This window comes from Zonotrichia albicollis, chromosome 3 (assembly GCF_047830755.1).
Source record: "Zonotrichia albicollis isolate bZonAlb1 chromosome 3, bZonAlb1.hap1, whole genome shotgun sequence".
Lineage (NCBI taxonomy): Eukaryota > Metazoa > Chordata > Aves > Passeriformes > Passerellidae > Zonotrichia > Zonotrichia albicollis.
In genome coordinates this window covers 65,540,683-65,546,682 of record NC_133821.1, presented here as the reverse complement: position 1 = coordinate 65,546,682, position 6,000 = coordinate 65,540,683, and the positions used below count along the sequence as shown (strand labels likewise).

General features: G+C 37.5%; 1 long non-coding RNA gene across 1 annotated transcript in view; it reads right to left on the bottom strand.

Annotated features, from left to right (window-relative positions):
* Positions 1 to 554: 554 nt before the first annotated feature.
* LOC113459414 (uncharacterized) overlaps positions 555 to 6,000 on the bottom strand; it is a 181,710-nt gene continuing 176,264 nt past the window's right edge. The window contains exon 7 of the long non-coding RNA XR_003380599.2: positions 555 to 818. This is a non-coding gene — a long non-coding RNA (uncharacterized LOC113459414). The remainder of the gene's footprint in view (positions 819 to 6,000) is intronic.

Sequence of the window (6,000 nt, the reverse complement as noted above, 5' to 3'; positions counted from 1 at the left end):
TCCTTTTGATACTGACAATCTGAAAGACGCTAACAGTTGCCCTCATTTAAAAAAATTTTGCTGTAATAGTACTTGCTGAACATAGCCATAATCCATTAATATTTTCAGTCCCCAAAAGCTACTATTTAGAGTTTTAATTGCTAGTATTCCTTCTATCTTATCTTTCAATTGATCAAATTCCACTGTATTTTTTAGTAAAAAAAAGAGCAAAATATTAGTTAAATCTCTACATCTGAGTTAAAATTAAGAAATTAAATTCAGCTAGTAATATATATAACCATTCTTTCAGAATACCCCTTTACACATTGAATCACTTTTTACCCCCAGGAGTGTACAGCAGCACTGAAGACTTTCTGCATTTCTGAGGTGTTACAGAAGAGAATTTCACTCATTGACTTGGCTAGCGTTGCAGTGAGGTGCTTTACAACCTCTCAAAGGCAGCTAAAAACAGGTGTATACCATTTTTTTAACATCTCATGTCTTTAGGCAGTATTCTTGCTTCATGTACTTGAAAATAAAATATCCATTTCTTCTACAGTTGAAGTAGCTCCCCCTTTTTTTTTTTTTTTTTTTTTTTACTGCATTGATGCTGAGTAGTAGATACCTTATTTCCTCCATCGATGAGAAAGAGAGGGGTGTGGTAGGACCGTAATCATGGAAGGAGAAACAGTATGAAGTGTCAAGAAAGAAAACTAGGAGACAAAAGGTCATGCAAGATCATAGCTTAGTCTTTCTTGTCCTCTTTGACAGGGAAGTTATGGTCCACTGGAAAGTGTTGATGCAGTGATAGTCTTGCTGGAAAATCCTGCTGAGATGACCTGTTGGAAAACAAGATGTGTGATAGGACAAGGCATAATGGCCTTAAGCTGAAAGAGGGTAGGTTTAGATTAGATATTAGGAAGAAATTCTGCTCTGTGAGGGATATTAGACACTAGAAGAGGTTGCCCAGATAAGCTGCCGATGCCCCACCACTGCACATGGTCCAGGCCAGGCTTTGAGCAACCTGGTCCAGTGAAAGGTGTCCCTGCCCATGGCACAAAGCTGGAACTAGATGGTCTTTAGGGTCCCTTCCAACCCAGGCTATTTTATGAGAATACTAAATTAAGAACAGGATTTTCCTAATTTGACATCTCATGCAATCTGAACTGTCTCTAGAGCTGGTTTCCTAATCTCCATTGAAATTCACCTTGTCTACAAAGATCTCCTGAGCCAGGAATCTACTTTTTGTGGATTTAGTCCTATCCTTGCAAAGATAGGTGCATTGTCTATTGTGAATACACTTCTCTTCAACGGGAGGATTGGAAAAGGTTTACATTTGACAACACTTCCAAGTTATACTTGCTTTGGTTTTGATTGAAGTATTTTTTGCTTTATGGTCCTCAATGATCATTGTGTGTGGTAAGGAAGAGATTTTGCCCTTCAGATTTTTCTTCCTCAATTGATCCTACTCAATTCAGATTGAGTATCTGGGGTCCTTTAAACCAAAACTAACAGCAAAGAAAAAAGTGATTTTGGAATAATTTAGATGCCATCTTAGTTCCCCAACATAATGCAGTTAGTTTCTCATCAGTGGTAGGAAAGCATAAGTGTTTGCTGCTTGAAGTTCACACATAGTGAGTTATATCTCTTTCCCTCTCTTGGCAAAATGACATTTTCACAAGGTCCTCTTGACCTGTTTTGGGGGCAAGTCACTACAACTTCATCCTCCAATGACACCCTTGTAAATCACCTTTTGTCCTTCAGAGAAATAAGCTATCAACAAGTATTGGAAAATTATTCAGAAACCTCTGGTCTGGAGGCGTCATAATCATTTTGGAAATCAATTTTGATCTTCTTCCTCATCACCTCTTTGTCAGTAAAGATTCTAGCCAGGTTGATGAGTTCAACTGGGACATTTTCTGAGCCCTGATATTGATTCTCGTCAGGATTTATATCTTCATATGTTGGTGGACAGCCTTCCTTGGAGCTAGTTCAATGTTTAAATGCAGCAAATGAACAATAATTACCTTTGTGAACAGAGGGTCTCAACCATTAAAACTGCTGCCTGATGCCCTAACTGGAGCCATCATCCTACATTCAGCAGGGAACTGGGGATATTTGACTACAAATTTACCTGACTCCTTGCAACTGTCAGAAGATTGCTTTACAATCACTTATTCTTCCTGGAGATTTCTCAGTCTTGCAATTTCCCATTTATAGGCCAGTTTTGGTCAGTTATTGCTGAATTTTATGTGTGCCAACACCTCCTCATATAGATTTCTATCTGGTCAGCTTTACTGGCAAATTATTTGCTTTCTCCTGTTCTGGTAGGAACCATAACATTACAAATACTTATTTTCTTCATAACACACAAATTAGAGTATGACAAAAGGTATTGCTGGGAATAATTTTCCGTTCTTCAGTTCACATCTTAACACCAATGTAGACAAAGTCATGAATAGTTATAGGAAGTACTTCAGAAGTGTTGTGTTATCTTGCCATGTTCTCGGTGTGAAACTCCCCTTGAAGTCAATAAGAGTTGTGTATGCTATTCAGTGGCATAATCAGGCAATAAATTATGAAAGCTCTGCAAACACCAAACATAGCAAACCACAAACAAACGACATTAACAAGTGACAAAAATACCCAGTAAAAGAGTTAAAGCTAATAGTTTTGAATGTGATGAAATTCCTATGGCTGGTAGGATTTGGCAACCTCTAGTAAGTGGGTTAAGAGGAGAAGCCTACCTTGTGCACCTGCCTACCGCAGTGCTTCCAGGCTTTTCCACTCAGACAGTGAATTTCAATTGCAATTATTGCAGAAGAAAGGATGAATGGAGACTTGTGTGCTCCAGAATTGCAACATTTTCCTGCTCAGGGATGCCTCATAGTTTGCTTTGTTGGTGCTCAAATTTAATTTTCAGAACAGTTTAAAACAGGTCTAACACAAAATAACATTTTAAGTCAGTGGTAATGCTAGATGCCAGAAATCTCTTCCCAGAATCTTTGTTTCAAGAAAAGCTGTCTAAAAAAGTGCATTTGAAAATCTATTTTTTTACAGTACATTCTGAATAAAATGTTGAAATAGAATTTTTCAAAATGACCACTTTAAACCCATAATCCAAAATGGAATTACTAAAAAATTTAGAAGATCATGACACAAACAAAAGGGACTGAGAAATGTGAGCCTTGTATTGACTAAAAGTGACATTCTGAAATTGTTCTCTCAGATCTTAAAAGCCAATTAAGAATAAACAAAGGATCCCAGAGGTCTGAGATTGCTGTAGGCTTTAGAGCTGAATCTGACTTACAAAAAACAAGATCTTTGTAGAGCACAGCCCTGCTTGTCCTTGGAGTATTTGTAATGGCAAGATGATTGTGTGCTGAGACACTGAAGCTGTTATCAGAAGCCAGCAGTTTATCACAAAGCAAAGGAGAAGCTGGCACTCCCTGCAAGGGTTTTTCTGCCTTTGCTTTTGGAGGATGCGCCCATGGCACTCCCTTGGACAGTAAAAGTTTCTGATGCTGACTATAAAAGCATTTTTGCTTTACTGCTTGCAGAGCAATTCTGAAATCCAGGCTATAAGTGGGGATGCGGAGCTCCAGCCCACCCTGCTTTTAGAGCAGTGCTAGACATGTCAAAAATCAATTGGATTGACTCAGCCTCTTCTGACAACTTTCTTTGGCTAGAATAAACTGAAACTACTTCAGGTAATTTTGTTTGAAAGAAGACTCATGACTTCCTGAAAGCCAGATTCAGCTAGCATCCCCTCCTATGCCAAGTGGTCTGTCACTCTAGAACAATGGATTATGTCACCCAAGCAAACAAATCTCAGACTCACTCATCCCAGGCATTCTTGCTCCTCTTTCCTCAGGAGGAGCAAAAGAATGGGTCATTTTGAGAAATGAGGAGAAGGTAAAAAGCTAACAGGAGATAGAGGAGAGCTCCTGCCATCTGGGGGTAAAGAGATGCTCTCTCTTTGGGAAGGTCCGTCCACACATCTGAAAATCTCCTCATACCACTTTGATCTCACTGTCACAAGATTGAGCTCTCTGTCTGCAGGAACTATTACTCACATAATATTTTGATTTCACGTAAAAAAAAGTGATTTTGTAGGCAGACGATAAGAATTTTTCAATACTGGCAAAATCAAGGGCTCTTATGGGAAAGAAAGCACTGTAGTAAATATTGCTTTCTGGTCATTTATCTTTTGTGTGCAAAAAAAAATGTGTATGTGTTCTTAATAGATATTCATTTGATCCTTCGTGAGTTACTTAATTTTCTTGAAAAAAATTAAGGAAGATAGAGGGAGAGGAGAGATGTATAAATGCCTCAAAATATTTCTTAGATGGGTATTTTTTTCCATAATTCAGTGGTGTTGAGAGCAAGAAAATGTCTATTACTGTGTTGGTAATTATAGAAGAGCTTTGCTTCAGTTTACAGTTTCAAAAAAACAGTGTACATTTTTCATGTCTGAAGAAAATTATCGTGGACATTTAGCCAGCAATAAACTTAGAATTATAAGCAGGGCCTACATTTACTTGAATTACTTTTATGTGTGCCAAGAAAAATTTGGCCTACCTTTATATTCCTGTTTACCATTTAGTGTCTTATACTGTTACAGTAGTTGTTTTATGTGGAAGGGAGCACAGAGTATTTCTTCCTGCTCCACTCTGGGTGAGTAGTTGGCTACAGGTTTATTGCATGTATTTCATAGGTGCTCCTGAGCAGTCTGGAAGGCTTGGAATATAATGCAGCACTAGAATGGGACAAACATATGATTGTTTGTATTTCTTAAAATGTACTTCACATCTGCTCCAAGGTAACTTCACACCTATTCCAAGATATCATCTTTAATCATTCAATTTCCAGGACATTTAGATTAATCTCAGCACTTGGTGTTAGTTGCTCTGTGTCCAAGCTGTCCAGAAAACAAAACATCTATTCCATGAGGAAGCAAGACTCTAGAAATGGGTGTTGGTATACACGTTTTGGTAAAAATGAGGCCTTCAGAAATATCTTAAAAAAATTAGGTGGCAAGACTGGGCCATCATTCATTTGCCATCAGTTCACTGGTTAGTCTACTCACCTGCATGGAGTGGCTTACATGACCTCAATTTGCCCTCTCCCACCCCACCAGAGCGTGAGAGTTTGTTGTTTATTCTCGGATCAGTAGATGTTTTTCTCCCAAGCAGGGCTTGAGAAATTTTGCAGAGGTTTCTCAAATGTTTGTTAAAATATTCTAGCCAATTTAACATCATTTTATCCATGCTAAATGCTCTGATTTTTCAGGAGTCTTCCAGAGACTTTCTTACAAAACTATTTCATATGTGTATGTTCTCAGAAAGCGTCTTGTACGAAACTTCTGATGAGAGCTTCATAGAGCTACTCAAGATCTTGTTTTTGTTTAATACAATTTAGATTTGATTCAACAATTCTCTAGGTCTCCCCATAAGAATAAACTTTGAAGGCATGCTTAGAGCATAATTTATCACCTGGTTTCTAAATAACTCCGGCAAAACTCTATTCTTTGTGAAGCTGACAAGTCTAACATTTTGCACATGTTCTTTGTGTAGATGAGATATATTAACCTGAATGCTGCTCATTGTCCCCAACAAAGGGGTAAGGCTGATCATTTTTTATGTTCCCTTCTTGGACATATGTAGCTCTGCAGCTGAATACAAGTTGCTGGATAGTTTCCAGTGACTATTTAATGAGTAAATAGAATAAGGGTGAGAGAGAGATGCTTCATCTGTATTAATTTTGTGACATAGCTGACAGCTAGAGTGATATCTTCTTCTTCTTTCTTCTTTTGTTACAGCAGCACTAATCATACCACACAGAGACACATTTGTCATTATATGTAATTATGTGCAATATGTTTATATTATAATATTTTATATTGGAGAGGCATAGGTTTCATAATGTTTTTACTCCAAATTTCTTTCTGCTACAGATTATTTCAGTTTATACATATTTATAAATGATATTTAAAAGTACAATAGCACATTAATTATAATA